Here is an 18,347-nt window from a genome sequence, read left to right as displayed (position 1 = left end):
ATGTTTTGAAAAACAGGAATATGCCATACCCAGAATTCTGCAATTTGCTTTAATCTCTTTCCATATTAGTTCCCAGCTACCTACTTTGCTCTGACTGCCGTATGTTACGCCACCAGGACGGACTTACCGTGATCTACTGAACGTTTCCCCTGTCGATGTACATTCTACCAATTTTTCACAATGACAAACAACGCTGTAATTAACACTGTGGTCAATTCTGCCTTGTTCACATACACAAGAGTTTTTCTGTGATAGATCCCCAAAGGTGGGTCAAAGGATATGCATATCTTAATATTTAATAGGAAATGCCAATCAAATGTCCAGATAGATTTTACCACCACTCTGATAGTGTATAAGAGTCCTTGTTTCTAACTATAGCCTTCTCCAACACTGAAGATTTCAGTTAATTAAATTAATCCTACACTGGGCTCTGCTCTGGTCCCACAAAGCAAATCTTAAAAAGGTAAGACGGGGGATTAACCAAGATGGCGGAGTAGAAGGACGTGCTCTCACTCCCTCTTGCGAGAACACCAGAATCACAACTGGCTGCTGGACAATCATCGACAGGAAGACACTGGACTTCACCAAGGAGGGTACCCCACGTCCAAGGACAGAGGAGAAGCCACAGTGAGACGGTAGGAGGGGCGCAATCAGAGTAAAATCAAATCCCATAACTGCTGGGTGGGTGACTCACAGACTGGCGAGCACTTATACCACAGAAGTCCACCCACTGGAGTGAACGTTCTGAGCCCCACGTCAGGCTTCCCCACCTGGGGGTCCGGCAACGGGAGGAGGAAGTCATAGAGAATCAGACTTTGAAGCCTAGTGGGAATTGATTGCAGGACTTCGACAGGACTGGGGGAAACAGAGACCCCACTCTTGGAGGGCGTACACAAAATAGTGTGTGCATCGGGACCCAGGGGAAGGAGCAGTGACCCTGGGGGAGACTGAACCAGACATACCTGCTGGTGTTGGGGGGTCTCCTGCAGAGGCGGGGGCTGGCTCTGTTTCACCGTGGGGACAAGGACACTGGCAGCGGAGGTTCTGGGAAGTACTCCTTGGCATGAGCCCTCCCAGAGTCTGCCATTAGCCCCACCAAAGAGCCCGCTAGGCTCCAGTGTTGGGTTGCCTCAGGCAAAACAACCAACAGGGAGGGAACCCAGCCCCACCCATCAACAGTCAAGTGGATTAAAGTTTTACGGAGCTCTGACCGCCACAGCAACAGTCAGCTCTACCCACCTCCAGAGCCTCCCATCAAGCCTCTTAGATAGCCTCAACCACCAGAGGGCAGACAGCAGAAGCAAGAAAAACTACAGTCCTGTAGCCTGTGGAACAGAAACCACATTTACAGAAAGATAGACAAGATGAAAAGGCAGAGGGCTATATACCAGATGAAGGAACAAGAAAAAACCCCAGAAAAACAACTAAATGAAGTGGAGATAGGCAACCTTCCAGAAAAAGAATTCAGAATAATGATAGTGAAGATGATCCAGGACCTTGGAATAAGAATGGAGGCAAAGATTGAGAAGATGCAAGAAATGATTAACAAAGACCTAGAAGAATTAAAGAACAAACAAACAGAGATGACCAATACAATAACTGAAATGAAAACTACACTAGAAGGAATCAATAGCAGAATAACTGAGGCAGAAGAACGGATAAGTGACCTGGAAGACAGAATGGTGGAATTCACTGCCATGGAACAGAATAAAGAAAAAAGAATGAAAAGAAATGAAGACAGCCTAAGAGACCTCTGGGACAACATTAAACGCAACAACATTCGCATTATAGGGGTCCCAGAAGGAGAAGAGAGAGAGAAAGGACCAGAGAAAATATTTGAAGAGATTATAGTCGAAAACTTCCCTAACATGGGAAAGGAAATAACCACCCAAGTCCAGGAAGCGCAGAGTCCCATACAGGATAAACCCAAGGAGAAGCACGCCGAGACACATAGTAATCAAAGTGGCAAAAATTAAAGACAAAGAAAAATTATTGAAAGCAGCAAGGGAAAAACGACAAATAACATACAAGGGAACTCCCATAAGGTTAACAGCTGATTTCTCAGCAGAAACTCTACAAGCCAGAAGGGAGTGGCATGATATACTTAAAGTGATGAAAGGGAAGAACCTACAACCAAGATTACTCTACCCGGCAAGGATCTCATTTAGATTCGATGGAGAAATCAAAAGCTTTACAGACAAGCAAAAGCTAAGAGAATTCAGCACCACCAAACCAGCTCTACAACAAATGTTAAAGGAACTTCTCTAAGTGGGAAACACAAGAGAAGAAAAGGACCTACAAAAACAAACCCAAAACAATTAAGAAAATGGTCATAGGAACATACATATCGATAATTACCTTAAACGTGAATGGATTAAATGCTCCAGCCAAAAGACACAGGCTTGCTGAATGGATACAAAAACAAGACCCATATATATGCTGTCTACAAGAGACCCACTTTAGACCTAGGGACACATACAGACTGAAAGTGAGGGGATGGAAAAAGATATTCCATGCAAATGGAAATCAAAAGAAAGCTGGAGTAGCTATACTCATATCAGATAAAATAGACTTTAAAATAAAGAATGTTACAAGAGACAAGGAAGGACACTACATAATGATCAAGGGATCAATCCAAGAAGAAGATATAACAATTATAAATATATATGCACCCAACATAGCAGCACCTCAATACATAAGGCAACTGCTAACAGCTATAAAAGAGGAAATTGACAGTAACACAATAATAGTGGGGGACTTTAACACCTCACTTACACCAATGGACAGATCATCCAAAATGAAAATAAATAAGGAAACAGAAGCTTTAAATGACACAATAGACCAGATAGATTTAATTGATATTTATAGGACATTCCATCCAAAAACAGCAGATTACACGTTCTTCTCAAGTGCGCACGGAACATTCTCCAGGATAGATCACACCTTGGGTCACAAATCAAGCCTCAGTAAATTTAAGAAAATTGAAATCACATCAAGCATCTTTTCTGACCACAACGCTATGAGATTAGAAATGAATTACAGGGGAAAAAACGTAAAAAACACAAACACATGGAGGCTAAACAATACGTTACTAAATAACCAAGAGATCAATGAAGAAATCAAAGAGGAAATCAAAAAATACCTAGAGACAAATGACAATGAAAACACGACGACCCAAAACCTATGGGATGCAGCAAAAGCAGTTCTAAGAGGGAAGTTTATAGCTATACAAGCCTACCTAAAGAAACAAGAAAAATCTCAAGTAAACAATCTAACCTTACACCTAAAGAAACTAGACAAAGAAGAACAAACAAAACCCAAAGTTAGCAGAAGGAAAGAAATCATAAAGATCAGAGCGGAAATAAATGAAATAGAAACAAAGAAAACAATAGCAAAGATCAATAAAACTAAAAGCTGGTTCTTTGAGAAGGTAAACAAAATTGATAAGCCATTAGCCAGACTCATCAAGAAAAAGAGGGAGAGGACTCAAATCAATAAAATCAGAAATGAAAAAGGAGAAGTTACAACAGACACCGCAGAAATACAGAGCATCCTAAGAGACTACTACAAGCAACTTTATGCCAATAAAATGGACAACCTGGAAGAAATGGACAAATTCTTAGAAAGGTATAACCTTCCAAGACTGAACCAGGAAGAAGCAGAAAATATGAACAGACCAATCACAAGTAATGAAATTGAAACTGTGATTAAAAATCTTCCAACACACAAAAGTCCAGGACCAGATGGCTTCACAGGTGAATTCTATCAAACATTTAGAGAAGAGCTAACACCTATCCTTCTCAAACTCTTCCAAAAAATTGCAGAGGAAGGAACACTCCCAAATTCATTCTATGAGGCCACCATCACCCTGATACCAAAACCAGACAAAGACACTACAAAAAAAGAAAATTACAGACCAATATCACTGATGAATATAGATGCAAAAATCCTCAACAAAATACCAGCAAACAGAATCCAACAACACGTTAAAAGGATCATACACCACGATCAAGTGGGATTTATCCCAGGGATGCAAGGATTCTTCAATATACGCAAATCAATCAATGTGATACACCATATTAACAAATTGAAGAATAAAAACCATATGATCATCTCAATAGATGCAGAAAAAGCTTTTGACAAAATTCAACACCCATTTATGATAAAAACTCTCCAGAAAGTGGGCATAGAGGGAACCTACCTCAACATAATAAAGGCCATATATGACAAACCCACAGCAAACATCATTCTCAACGGTGAAAAACTGAAAGCATTTCCTCTAAGATCAGGAACGAGACAAGGATGTCCACTCTCCCCACTATTATTCAACATAGTTCTGGAAGTCCTAGCCACGGCAATCAGAGAAGAAAAAGAAATAAAAGGAATACAAATTGGAAAAGAAGACGTAAAACTGTCACTGTTTGCAGATGACATGATACTATACATAGAGAATCCTAAAACTGCCACCAGAAAACTGCTAGAGCTAATTAATGAATATGGTAAAGTTGCAGGATACAAAATTAATGCACAGAAATCTCTTGCATTCCTATACACTAATGATGAAAAATCTGAAAGAGAAATTAAGGAAACACTCCCATTTACCATTGCAACGAAAAGAATAAAATACCTAGGAATAAACCTACCTAGGGAGACAAAAGACCTGTACGCAGAAAACTATAAGACACTGATGAAAGAAATTAAAGATGATACCAACAGATGGAGAGATATACCATGTTCTTGGATTGGAAGAATCAACATTGTGAAAATGACTATACTACCCAAAGCAATCTACAGATTCAATGCAATCCCTATCAAATTACCAATGGCATTTTTTATGGAGCTAGAACAAATCATCTTAAAATTTGTATGGAGACACGAGAGACCCCGAATAGCAAAAGCAGTCTTGAGGGAAAAAAACGGAGCTGGAGGAATCAGACTCCCTGACTTCAGACTATACTACAAAGCTACAGTAATCAAGACAATATGGTACTGGCACAAAAACAGAAACATAGATCAATGGAACAAGATAGAAAGCCCAGAGATAAACCCACGCACCTATGGTCAACTAATCTATGACAAAGGAGGCAAAGATATACAATGGAGAAAAGACAGTCTCTTCAATAAGTGGTGCTGGGAAAACTGGACAGCTACATGTAAAAGAATGAAATTAGAATACTCCCTAACACCATACACAAAAATAAACTCAAAATGGATTAGAGACCTAAATGTAAGACTGGACGCTATAAAACTCTTAGAGGAAAACATAGGAAGAACACTCTTTGACATAAATCACAGCAAGATCTTTTTTGATCCACCTCCTAGAGTAATGGAAATAAAAACAAAAATAAACAAATGGGACCTAATGAAACTTCAAAGCTTTTGCACAGCAAAGGAAACCATAAACAAGACGAAAAGACAACCCTCAGAATGGGAGAAAATATTTGCAAACGAATCAACGGACAAAGGATTAATCTCCAAAATATATAAACAGCTCATTCAGCTCAATATTAAAGAAACAAACACCCCAATCCAAAAATGGGCAGAAGACCTAAATAGACATTTCTCCAAAGAAGACATACAGACGGCCACGAAGCACATGAAAAGATGCTCAACATCACTAATTATTAGAGAAATGCAAATCAAAACTACAATGAGGTATCACCTCACACCAGTTAGAATGGGCATCATCAGAAAATCTACAAACAACAAATGCTGGAGAGGGTGTGGAGAAAAGGGAACCCTCTTGCACTGTTGGTGGGAATGTAAATTGATACAGCCACTATGGAGAACAATATGGAGGTTCCTTAAAAAACTAAAAATAGAATTACCATATGACCCAGCAATCCCACTACTGGGCATATACCCAGAGAAAACCATAATTCAAAAAGACACATGCACCCGAATGTTCATTGCAGCACTATTTACAATAGCCAGGTCATGGAAGCAACCTAAATGCCCGTCAACAGACGAATGGATAAAGAAGTTGTGGTACATATATACGATGGAATATTACTCAGCCATAAAAAGGAATGAAATTGAGTCATTTGTTGAGACGTGGATGGATCTAGAGACTGTCATACAGAGTGAAGTAAGTCAGAAAGAGAAAAACAAATATCGTATATTAACGCATGTATGTGGAACCTAGAAAAATGGTACAGATGAGCCGGTTTGCAGGGCAGAAGTTGAGACACAGATGTAGAGAACAGACATATGGACACCAAGGGGGGAAAACTGCGGTGGGGTGGGGATGGTGGTGTGCTGAATTGGGCGATTGGGATTGACATGTATACACTGATGTGTATAAAATTGATGACTAATAAGAACCTGCAGTATAAACAAACAAACAAACAAAACAACTAATACTAAACTTTCATTGGGTTATTTGTATGGAAATATGTTAATATAAATGTTTCAGACATTACATGAAATTTCTAAAAATCTTATATGTTCTGGTATAATGTTATAAGTCATAATCCTAGTTATTACTTTAAAATGTATATCTCAGAAAAAACTAATTTTCTTGTCAACTGCATTATTATGAACTTTCATCAAATCTTTAACCGTGGTCATTTTTAAGTCTTTTGTCATTTACAGACAGTTCTGGGTGTACTCTGATGCTTTTGTAAATATGTTCCTATAAAAGGGTTTCATCTTCAGGAAATTCATGGAAAAGACTCTGACAAGTACAGGTTTCTGGTACCTGACTGTACTGCTGAACTGAATGAATAAGCATTTTCAGAACTCTAATGGAAAACTGATGAGCTCATAAAAGTGCTAACAAAAGATCAAGATGAAAAAAAAAATTAATTACACGGGACTGAGTGAACTGATGAGGATGAGGATAATTTTTGTGACTTTCTGTTTGAATTTAAAAAAAGAAAAAATCCCACAAGGACTCAGAGGCAAAGAATATGCAAATCAATTTTCACTGCAAAGTAAAGGAGCTGTTACAGTGGAGGATTACTGGACTGAATGTCAATATTATGACATAGTATGAGTGTGTTTCATGTTTGGTAATTGCAATCATTGTTGCTTTTGTTGTGGTCATCCATGTACAATGCTTGGTGTCAGTCTATTTATCTCTTGTAAAAATAAAATACAGTGTGTGTGTGAAAAAAAAAAAAAGTAAGACTCAAGAGGATCAAACTGTTTCCAAGTAACTTAATAGGATCCCAGAACAAAGCTCAAGAATAAGTTTAGGAATAGAAAAACATCCAGCACCCAAGGGAAATCTTATAATGCCTAGCATCCAATCTAAATTTACCGGGCATGCAAAGAAGCAGGAAAATCCAAACCATTATGACAGAAATCAGTTAAAATGCATCGATTGGAAAGGAAGAAGTAAATGTGCCTTTGTTTACAGACAGAATGATTGTATATGTAGACAGGCCCATGGGATTTATAAAAAGAGCTATTACTATCAACTAGTGAGTTTAGCAAGGTTGCAGAATACAAGCTGTTTTAGAGGGAGCTAGTCACCTCACCCCAAACACTTAACCAACTGCCCCAGCACTTTTCTTTGCAGATCTGAAACAAGGTCGGTAAGCCACAAATTCCTACTTAGTATTCGGGTGTTATATGTTAATATAAAAATGTAACTATAAAACTAAGAAAATGTTCCAGAATCAACACTGGATGGCAGGACACAATTTTCTGTTTGTTCCACTTCTTACATTGTCTTCAATTACGTGTACTACTTGAATAGCTGAATCCCAGACCTCCCCTCCAACCTGAGGACAAATGCAAGAATATTAGGAGGTGCAGAAGCTAAAACTAAACTCAGACACAAAACAGCAGCTCAGGTGTATTTTCTGCAGTTAACATTTAATCACCAAACGAAATACGTGGACCCTGAGCGCCCAAGGGCCAGTACAGGCAAAAGACGAAGCCGCAACAACAAAGTGCTGACCACTGAAGAAAGCAATGCCCTAGGGAAGGACGCCAAGGACAGGACACATAAGTTAGCGTTAGCCCCCTGTGGACTGCTGAGGCATAACAAAAAAGGGGGGCACCATGCGCTGGATGATCTGAACCACCCGGGAAACCAGGTTCAGACAGGAGGTGATGGAAGTTCGCAGTTGGCCAAGGTCTTCAGCAGTCAATCGGCTAAAATGGAGGGAAAAATAAAATTCAAGTGCGTGGGGAAGAGCACGTGCCTCCCTGTCCCCCCACACCGACAATCCCAGAGCAGCACACTTCTTCTTTAGGCTTAACCCTCCATTACAGCTCCACCGGGGCTGAGCCTGGCTCTGGCCACCTGCCACCACCGCCCCCCCCCCCAGCACCCTCTAGAACCGACATGGCCAGGACGCTGCCCTCCACGTCGAGCTCCTTCTGAATGGGCGGTGGGACTCGAAAGTATACAGTCAGGAACCGGTGGGCGATCGCCGCGTCCGTGGGCGTTGGGAAAAGCACGGTAAGGGTGCTGGTGGAGATACGGTTAAGGCACCATCCGCACTACTGATTTCGCCTGTGCGTCAGGCTTCCTCCTCACTGAGACCCGCCTTCACCCCCCACCCCCCGGCTTCCCCCCCAGACCACCCCTTAGGCCATCCACAACCTCCCACCCTATACACTGAGGCCACCCTGGACATCACCACCCCTACCCTCCGGTTTCCCTCAGGTTGGTTTTCCCCACCACCATCCCGTCAGCCCAGACCACCCCTGGCCCATACCCTCCAGCCGCCCAGCGTTCCCTCCTTCTACACTTCAGGCCCCACCGCCTGCAGCCCCTCCCCCCAAACCACCTCCAGCCCAGCCCCTGGCCGCCCGGCCCACTGGGGCTCCTGCAAAAGGATACCACTGTAGCGCCTGCTGACCCGGACCTCCGGCCCCGGGTGCTGCGTCTCTACGTGGCCCTGCTGCGTGGGCTGCCCGCTGGATCTGCACAAGGCCACCGGCTGCGCCACCTGCCTCTCCTGCGACGCCAGGGTTGCTAGGGTCTCCAGGGTCGCCAGGATTGACTGGATCACCGGGGTCACCCTGGCCACCACATGCTGCTCCCGCTGCAACGGCCGCGGCACCTGCGCCTTCGTCTGCTGCCCTCATGGCTCCTCCACCATCTGCCTCAGACTCCATCTAGAACCGCTTCCACCCTCCCTACGAGTTGGGGAAGAACAAAACGCTCCCTCACAAAACCCAACCCCCTAGCGCCCCCTGCCACTCGGGATTCCCAGAGCGCCTGCGCACACAGACCCCTGGTAACGCCTCCTGACTCGTGATTGGTTCCCACCGACAGAGCCTGCAGGCCCTCCAGCCAACGGGCGCCCCCTTATGCAGCTCCACACCTCAGAGCGCTGTGTAACCCCAATGAGCCTGCGCAAACAGACACCCACAGGGTCTGGTCCCGCTAACCGGCCTACCTCGGGCCCAGACACCCCGTAAGCGGCTTAGCCATGAGGCCTCCAGGTGACGCTCCTCCCCTTAGTGTGGCTGGAGCTCCCCAGTGCGCATGTCCAAACAGACCCGCGCCCACCTCCTAAGGCCTTTGGGCACGTGACTGTTTCCCAGCCAAGCCTGCAAACCCCAGGCGAGCCCCGTGCACTTCGAAGTCTGTGTCAGTGCCAGCCTGGCCAACTTCACATGTGACCAGCCTGCTGAGCGCAGGTCCCTGTCATCGAGTTCTGGAAGGGAGTCGGGCACCTCTGGGCCAGGCCCGGCCAGCCCTCTGGTCTCCCACACGTAGCTCAAGTCTGCATGTGTGTGCGTGTGCACGCGTGCTTGTGCGTGCATGTGCGCGTGTGTCGGGGCCCGGCCCTGGGGGAATGAGGCCAGGGATGCGGAGCGGGCGGTGCCTGCCCGCCTGGGGAGGGAAGCGGGGGGCTGCTGCTGGGCCCACTGGGGACGGCGTGCGGCCGGGCCGCCAGCGGCTCCAAGGCTCCGGGGACACAGACTGCAGCGACTCCAGGCTGCAGGCTTGGCCCAGGCCGGCCAGGTGCATGGGGGAGACCGGCTGGACTCAAGGTCTGCGGCGGGGGGGGGCGGGGGGCGCCACCCCAGGGCCACCCCCAGTCTCCTGGCTCTTTGCTGACACAGCCCTCATGGGCTTTCCGTCCCCCAGGAACAAAGTCTTGCGGCTCTCTGGGGGGCTGAAGGTTCCGGGGACCCTCAGCTGGGAGGTGACCCTGTGTCTGCTGGCCTGCTGGGTGCTGGTCTACTTCTGTGTCGGGAAGGGGGTCAAGTCGACAGGAAAGGTACAGCCGGGGTGACGGCAGGGCTGGGGGCAGCACTGCCTGGGGGGGTGTGGGTGTCTGCCAGCGACCACTGCTGCAACGGGAGGAGACTGGACCAGGGCCAGAGACCGAGGAGGGGCAGGGACTTCAGTCCGGGCCACTTGATCCCCACCCCTTGGCTGGAGAGTCCTCTCCACCCTGCACCTCCAGGCCCGGCAGCCTTCCCTCCCGAGTGGAGGGGGAGAGGCCCCGGCAGCGGCTGCCCCTTCCCTGGGGTGCGGGGCATCCCTGGCTCGCCTTCCCTCCCTTCCAGTTTCTCTCGGTTCTGGCTCTGAGTCAGTTTTTGACCGTCTCGGTAGACCTGGTCTCCGTCTGTCTCTCTCACCTGCCTGTCTGCCCTGGGGGACCCAGCGGGGAGCCTGGACACATTCCCTCCCTCAGGGGCTCCCTGCCAGTTTGGGGAGACATACGTAAGAACAGTTGTGCCGTAGAACAGTGCTCACCGGATGAAGGTTGGAGTAGATGGCGAGTGGCCAAGCCACAGAACCCAGCAGGGTCCACCCTCTGGCTACTGGACTCCGTAGTAATAGCTGGCACTTCCTATGTGCCATACGCTGTTTCAAGTGCTTTCCGTGTATTAGTCCATCATGTAGGTTTTCAGACAATATTGCCAACGTCAGTCTCCTGTCTCCCATGATGCAACTCTCCTCCAAACAGATAAAACACACCCACTCTCTCCCCAACACTAGCCATTCAGTCTTACCCTTCTCTGGGGGTGTCCCTTCCATCTCTAATTCGAGCAGATACATGCACCCCAATGTTCAGAGCAGCACTATTTCCAAGAGCCAAGACATGGAAGCAACCCAAACGTCCATCAACAGTTAATGGATAAAGAAGATGTGGTATATATATATATTTATATACATATATATATATATATATATATATATATACACACACACACCCACACAATGGAATATTACTCAGCCATAAAAAAGGATGAAATAATGCCATTTGTAGCAACATGGATGGACCTAGATATTGTCATACTAAGTGAAGTAAGTCAGACACAGAAAGACAAATATCATATGATATCACTTATACGTGGAATCGTAAAAAAATGGTACAAATGAACTCATATACAAAACAGAAATAGAGTCACAGATGTAGAAAACAAACTTATGGTTACCAGGGGGGTAAGCGGGGGCGGGGGGCGGGGAGGGATAAACTGGGAGATTGGGATTCACAGATACACACTACTATATATAAAATAGATAACTTGTAAAGACCTACTGTATAGCACAGGCAACTCTACTCAACACTCTGTAATGGCCTATATGGGAAAACAATCTAAAATGAGTGGATATATGTATATGTATAACTGATTCACTTTGCTGTACACCTGAAACTAACACAACATTGTAAATCAACTATACTCCAATAAAGATTTTTTGAAAACACCATCATCGGACATACCATTTGCAAATATTTTCTTCCATTCAGTAGGTGGCCTTTTTGTTTTGTTGATGGTTTTCTTTGCTGTGGAAAATCTTTTAAGTTTGCGTAGGTCCCATTTGTTTATTTTTGCTTTTATTTCCATTTCCTGAGGTGTCTCAAGGCACCTGTCCTGTTCAGGATGCCTTGTGTTATTGAGTGCTTGGTTGTTTTTGAACTGTCTACTGCCCATTGTCCTTAAGAAAGACTATTCTACTCTCTGTTTCTATAGGTTCCACCTTTTTACATTCCACATATAAGTAAGATTATACAGTACAGTACTTGCCCCGCTCTGACTTATTTCTGTTAGCATAAAGCCCTGAAAATTCATCCATGTTGTAGCAAATGGCACAATTTCCTTCCATTTTATGGCTGAATAATATTCCATTGTGTGTGTGTGTGTGTATGTGTGTCTGTGTGTGTGTGTGTATGTGTGTGTGTGTGTGTGTATCACATCTTCTAATTGATTCAGTCTTCTTACTGTTATCGGTCTTTTCATATTTTCTATTTCTTCATGATTCGTCTTGGTAAGTTGTATGTTTCTAGGAATTTATTCATTTCCTCTAGGTTATCCGATTTGTTGGCATATCGTCGTTTCCAGCAGTCTCTTATGACCCTATGGATTTCTGTGGTATCAGTTGTAATGTCTCCTCTTTCACTTATAATTTGATTTGAGTCTTATCTCTTTCCTTATTGTTAGGCCAGCCAAAAGTTTTTCAATTTGGTTTCCCATATTTTATGTAGGCTTTCTTCACGCTTTTTCATTCTTTTTTTCTTTGTTCTCTTCTGACTGGATAACCTCAAGTGACCTGGCTTCTACTTCACAGACTCTTTCTTCTGCTTGATAAAGTTTGCTGTTGACATCCTGTATTGCATTTTTCATTTCATTCATTGTATTCGTCAGCTCCAGGATTTCTGTTTGGTTCTTTTTTTATGATTTCTATCTCTCTGTTAAACTTCTCATTTTGTTCATGTATTTTTCTCCTGATTTTGTTGAATTGTCTTTCTGTGTTTCCTTGCAACTCACTGAGCTTCCTGAAAACAACTGTGTTGAATTCTTTATTGGGCAAATTGCAGGTCTCCATTCTTTGGCGTCAGTTATTGGGAGATTATTGTGTTCCTTTGGTGGTGTCATGTTTCCTTGGTTTTTCATGTCTTGCACCGGTGTCTTCACATTTGAAGAAGTAGTCACCTCCTTCAGTCTTGACTGACTGGCTTCAGGAGAGAAATACATTTCATCAACCCTGTTAGGGATTCTGAGGTTTTCTCAAACCTTTTCTGTAGATACTCCTGAACCACGCCTCTTGTTTCCTCTTGGGGGGAATTACTAAGATTGATGACTTCTCACAAAAGCCACACTGGGTGCTGACACTCTTTTGTTTGTTTTCCCTAGGGCAATGCTAAATGCTCAATCTTGCATGCTTTCTCTCAATCCCACAGAGCCTGGCCAGCTTTCTGTGCATGCTCCCCAGCTGTCTACAAAGGCTCACACTTGCTGCCCTCAGGTGCATGCCCAGGGAGCTAAACATGGGGTGGGATGTGTGTGGGTGAGGTCAGCAGAGCATTGGGGGTGCCCATGGGTCACTTGGGGGTGTCCACAAGTGAGGCATCCCTAGAAGCTCACGGGCTGGCTTCCTGATTGAGTCTCTGATGTGTTTAGTAGGTTCCACATCCCTATTATGCCTTCCAAGAACCCTGGGTACTGTTGCTCCCTGCTCCCCAGTCATGCGGCACACTCCGTATTCTGGACGGGATGAGAAAGAAGTGGGGCTCTTTGGCAGTGTCACACACAGCTGGAGAAGCCAGGTCCTCACTCACGTGTTCCCACTTTTCCCTGTGGGAGAAATCACTGGCTGACATGGTTTCTCGTGGCACCGAGCTGTGCTGCCTTGGGAGAGGAGAGACACAGGCAAAGTGAAAGGTTCCTCTTACCCTCGTCAGTGCATCCAATCTTGGATTTCTTTTGCTCCAACAGCATGCTGAAACTTCTCTGCTGGACTCCAGGACTTCTGCAAAGGTATTCTTGCCTGTGGATGCATGTCAAAATTTATGTTCTTAAGGCGGGGAGACAGTAGAAAACTCCTATTTCACCATTTTCATGACTTCACTCCCTTCGTTTCTGATCTTACAGGAAAAACATTCTGTTTTTCACTCTTAAATATGATGCTAGGGCTTCCCTGGTGGCGCAGTGGTTAAGAATCCGCCTGCCAATGCAGGGGACACGGGTTCGAGCCCTGGTCCGGGAAGATCCCACATGCCGCGGAGCAACGAAGCCCACACGCCGCAACTACTGAGCCCGTGTGCTACAACTACTGAAGCCCACGCACCTAGAGCCCATGCTCCGCAACAAAAGAAGCCACCGCAATGAGAAGCCCACACACCGCAACAAAGGGTAGCCCCCGCTCGCCGCAACTAGAGGAAGCCCACGTGCAGCGACGAAGACCCAACGCAGCCAAAAATAAATAAATTAAATAAATAAATTTATTAAGAAAAAATATGATGCTAGCTATAGTGTTGGGAAAGCAGTCTCATGCATGCAGCCTTTTGACCCCCACTCAGCTGCATAATAATGGGCCTTTGTCCTGGAACACTTTCTTAGCAGATGAGATGGGGAAGATGATGTAGGGCACACTTGGGTGGATAGAAGTAAAAGGAGATCATTTTCTAGGAGTCTGCCTGAATGCTTTTACCAAAGCAAATTTAATAAGGCAGGATGCAGAGGGAACAAGTTGCCTAAAACTGTCCAACGTAGTTGGAGAGTTCGCTGAACCTTGAGGCTGCTCTTAGCACAGCAGAGTCTACGGATGGAACGGGGTGCTAAAAAGTGTCCCCAGTTCAAACAGTGGAACACCCTGTGAGGAACTGTGCATTTTGGAGGGTCTCTGGGGCTAATCTCAACTTCACAGTGTCATCAGCTTTTTCACTCTCAGGTCTTTATCTGACAGAGTGGCAGGCACGTTTGCCAAAGAGTACATGCACCCTGGGAGGCGCAGCTTGGAGTAGGAGGGTTCAGGGTAGGGACACTAACATCATGGCTTACCTTAACCCATTTCTGGCTCCCAGTGAGGAGGGACTCCTGGCAATGGTGTTGGCACCACGCTGAGCGGGTCCTATGTAGACCCCTTAGGAGCTGAATTTCTGACTTTGGGAGGTGGTGATACCATTGAATCATACTTGATTATTATCATTATTATCATTATCATTATTATTATCATTATTATTATTATCCATATCACTTTACTGAATAATATAATACCATTTCTGTAAGCAATGGCATGGACATAATGTTGCTATTTAGCGGGGGCTAGGAAGACACAAGAGTCCTGCAAATTGGTTTCCTTATCTGTAAAAGGAAGAGGTTGGAGAAAGGGACCAGGGTCCCTTCTTGCTTAAGAAGCTCTGATTCTAACACCCCATCCTGTGTATGAAGATAATCACCAATTTGAAATCGCAGCGTTTATTTTAAAACATATATTTTTCAAAACGTGTGTTTGTTTTTTTCAGGTTCCTGTAGCTTATGCTATTTCGCTCAGCACTATTATTGTTATGGCTGAACACTGGAATAGAGGAGATCACTTTTGGACATGTTGATTTGATGTGTCTATTTCACATCTAAGTAAAGATGTCTAGTTGAAAGTTGGATATGGGGGTCTGGAGTTCCGGAAAGTGGTCTGCACTGGAGATAGATCTTTGGAAGATAGCAGCGTATATAGCTTCTATTTAAAGCCGTCAGCTTGGATGAACTCACCAAGGGAGGCAAGGTGTGGGTGTAGCAGGTGTATCAGCCCAAGGACTGAGCCCCCAGCCTCCAGCCCTTGTGCCCAGGTCTTGTGATCGCCCCTGCCCTCCTTGCTATTTATTCCTCCAAACACCTACTTATTTCATTTAACTCCACCTACACGTATCCATATGTAAACATGTGTTCCCACTGTCATCTTGCCAACTTCACTTGCATCCTGCCCTGGCCTCCCTCAGCTTACTCTCAAGGAGGAGCTGGAAAGAGCTGTTTTAAAAAGGCAGATCACACTGCAGCTCAGTTCAACACTCTTCAGTGGTTTCACTGCACCCAAACTCCTTAAAATCTGGAACTCCTTGCTGTCCCACTTGTATCTCCATCATGATGCATTTACCTACATCTAACCCCCCACACCTCTTAAGTAATGCAGGTGAGGAGAAAGGGGGATGCAATTTCAACTAGGGTGGCCAGCAAAGCCTCGCTGAGCGGGTGACATTTCAGTAATCCAGGTGAACTCTGGATGAAGAGTTCTAGAAAAGAAAAGGCCAGTGCAAAGGCCCTGAGGCAGGAATGAATGGGCCTCGTTTTTCATAAAGGGCAAAGAGCCCTGTGTGGCTGGATTCAAATAGGCAAGGGGAAAGGGGAAGGGGAAGGGGAAGGGGAAGGGATGAAGCCAGAGAGGATACAGGCTGGATCACGTAGGACTTTTCAGGCCACTGTAAGGCTTTGTTTTCAACTCTGACAGGGAGCCCCTTGGAGGGTTTGGAACTGAGTAGAACAAAAACAACCAAAAATATCCACATTGGCTTAAGCCAAAGGGAGAATTGCTGGGTCTGTGTAACTGAAATGTACAGAGGTAGTTCCTGTCTTCAGGCATGGCTGGATCCAGGACTCGGTTCTCTGAGATCTGTCTTCTTGCTCTAGCTTCCCCTCTGTCCATTGCCAGCCTGCCTCCCCTGCAGCCCCAAAAGTGTCACTGGTTGGATGGGATCACCACGGCCGCAGGAAAGCAGTGCTCCGATTGGCCAGGCCTGAGCCACATGCCCACCCCTGGAATCAGAGGTGAAGTCAACTCTATCAGAACCATAATGGCCGAGAGAAAAGGAAAAGGGAGATCTTCTAGGGTGACATGAGGATACCAGTACCAAGAGAAGGGAAATGGAAGCTGGGTGACAAAACCCATAGATGTCCTCTACAGTGGTGCAGACTTTTCATCAAATTCAAAATCCATTTCTAATGGTTATTTTTTTAAAAAGCAAGACTAGGAAAGATTCTTCTCGTAATAGAGCATGTGCCCTGCTACTGGCCCTCCCATCAGCTTCCATCCCCTGACTCTGGGGTTCCACATCCACTTCAGCGGGCTGTCCTCTTCCTAATCCTCCCACACAGACCTTTGCTGAAATAAAGTTTGTAAGTAAGTGGTTTTAAAGGGCAAAAATGGAGCAGACTATTATTTTCCAAAGGAAAAACATTTCAAAACTAATAATTCCTTATGAAAATATTTAAACAACATGGAAATCTAAAATCTAAATAGTGAAAGGTTTCTTCCCTAATGCCCAGTGATGGATGACATTGACAGCAGGGGTGGCTCCTTCCAGGTGGTGACTCTGCCTTTCCCCACATGTTCATATGGTCAGAATGTTTTGAAAAACAGGAATATGCCATACCCAGAATTCTGCAATTTGCTTTAATCTCTTTCCATATTAGTTCCCAGCTACCTACTTTGCTCTGACTGCCGTATGTTACGCCACCAGGACGGACTTACCGTGATCTACTGAACGTTTCCCCTGTCGATGTACATTCTACCAATTTTTCACAATGACAAACAACGCTGTAATTAACACTGTGGTCAATTCTGCCTTGTTCACATACACAAGAGTTTTTCTGTGATAGATCCCCAAAGGTGGGTCAAAGGATATGCATATCTTAATATTTAATAGGAAATGCCAATCAAATGTCCAGATAGATTTTACCACCACTCTGATAGTGTATAAGAGTCCTTGTTTCTAACTATAGCCTTCTCCAACACTGAAGATTTCAGTTAATTAAATTAATCCTACACTGGGCTCTGCTCTGGTCCCACAAAGCAAATCTTAAAAAGGTAAGACGGGGGATTAACCAAGATGGCGGAGTAGAAGGACGTGCTCTCACTCCCTCTTGCGAGAACACCAGAATCACAACTGGCTGCTGGACAATCATCGACAGGAAGACACTGGACTTCACCAAGGAGGGTACCCCACGTCCAAGGACAGAGGAGAAGCCACAGTGAGACGGTAGGAGGGGCGCAATCAGAGTAAAATCAAATCCCATAACTGCTGGGTGGGTGACTCACAGACTGGCGAGCACTTATACCACAGAAGTCCACCCACTGGAGTGAACGTTCTGAGCCCCACGTCAGGCTTCCCCACCTGGGGGTCCGGCAACGGGAGGAGGAAGTCATAGAGAATCAGACTTTGAAGCCTAGTGGGAATTGATTGCAGGACTTCGACAGGACTGGGGGAAACAGAGACCCCACTCTTGGAGGGCGTACACAAAATAGTGTGTGCATCGGGACCCAGGGGAAGGAGCAGTGACCCTGGGGGAGACTGAACCAGACATACCTGCTGGTGTTGGGGGGTCTCCTGCAGAGGCGGGGGCTGGCTCTGTTTCACCGTGGGGACAAGGACACTGGCAGCGGAGGTTCTGGGAAGTACTCCTTGGCATGAGCCCTCCCAGAGTCTGCCATTAGCCCCACCAAAGAGCCCGCTAGGCTCCAGTGTTGGGTTGCCTCAGGCAAAACAACCAACAGGGAGGGAACCCAGCCCCACCCATCAACAGTCAAGTGGATTAAAGTTTTACGGAGCTCTGACCGCCACAGCAACAGTCAGCTCTACCCACCTCCAGAGCCTCCCATCAAGCCTCTTAGATAGCCTCAACCACCAGAGGGCAGACAGCAGAAGCAAGAA

Source organism: Eubalaena glacialis, chromosome X (assembly GCF_028564815.1).
Source record: "Eubalaena glacialis isolate mEubGla1 chromosome X, mEubGla1.1.hap2.+ XY, whole genome shotgun sequence".
Classification (NCBI taxonomy): domain Eukaryota; kingdom Metazoa; phylum Chordata; class Mammalia; order Artiodactyla; family Balaenidae; genus Eubalaena; species Eubalaena glacialis.
This window is presented reverse-complemented; position numbering follows the sequence as displayed.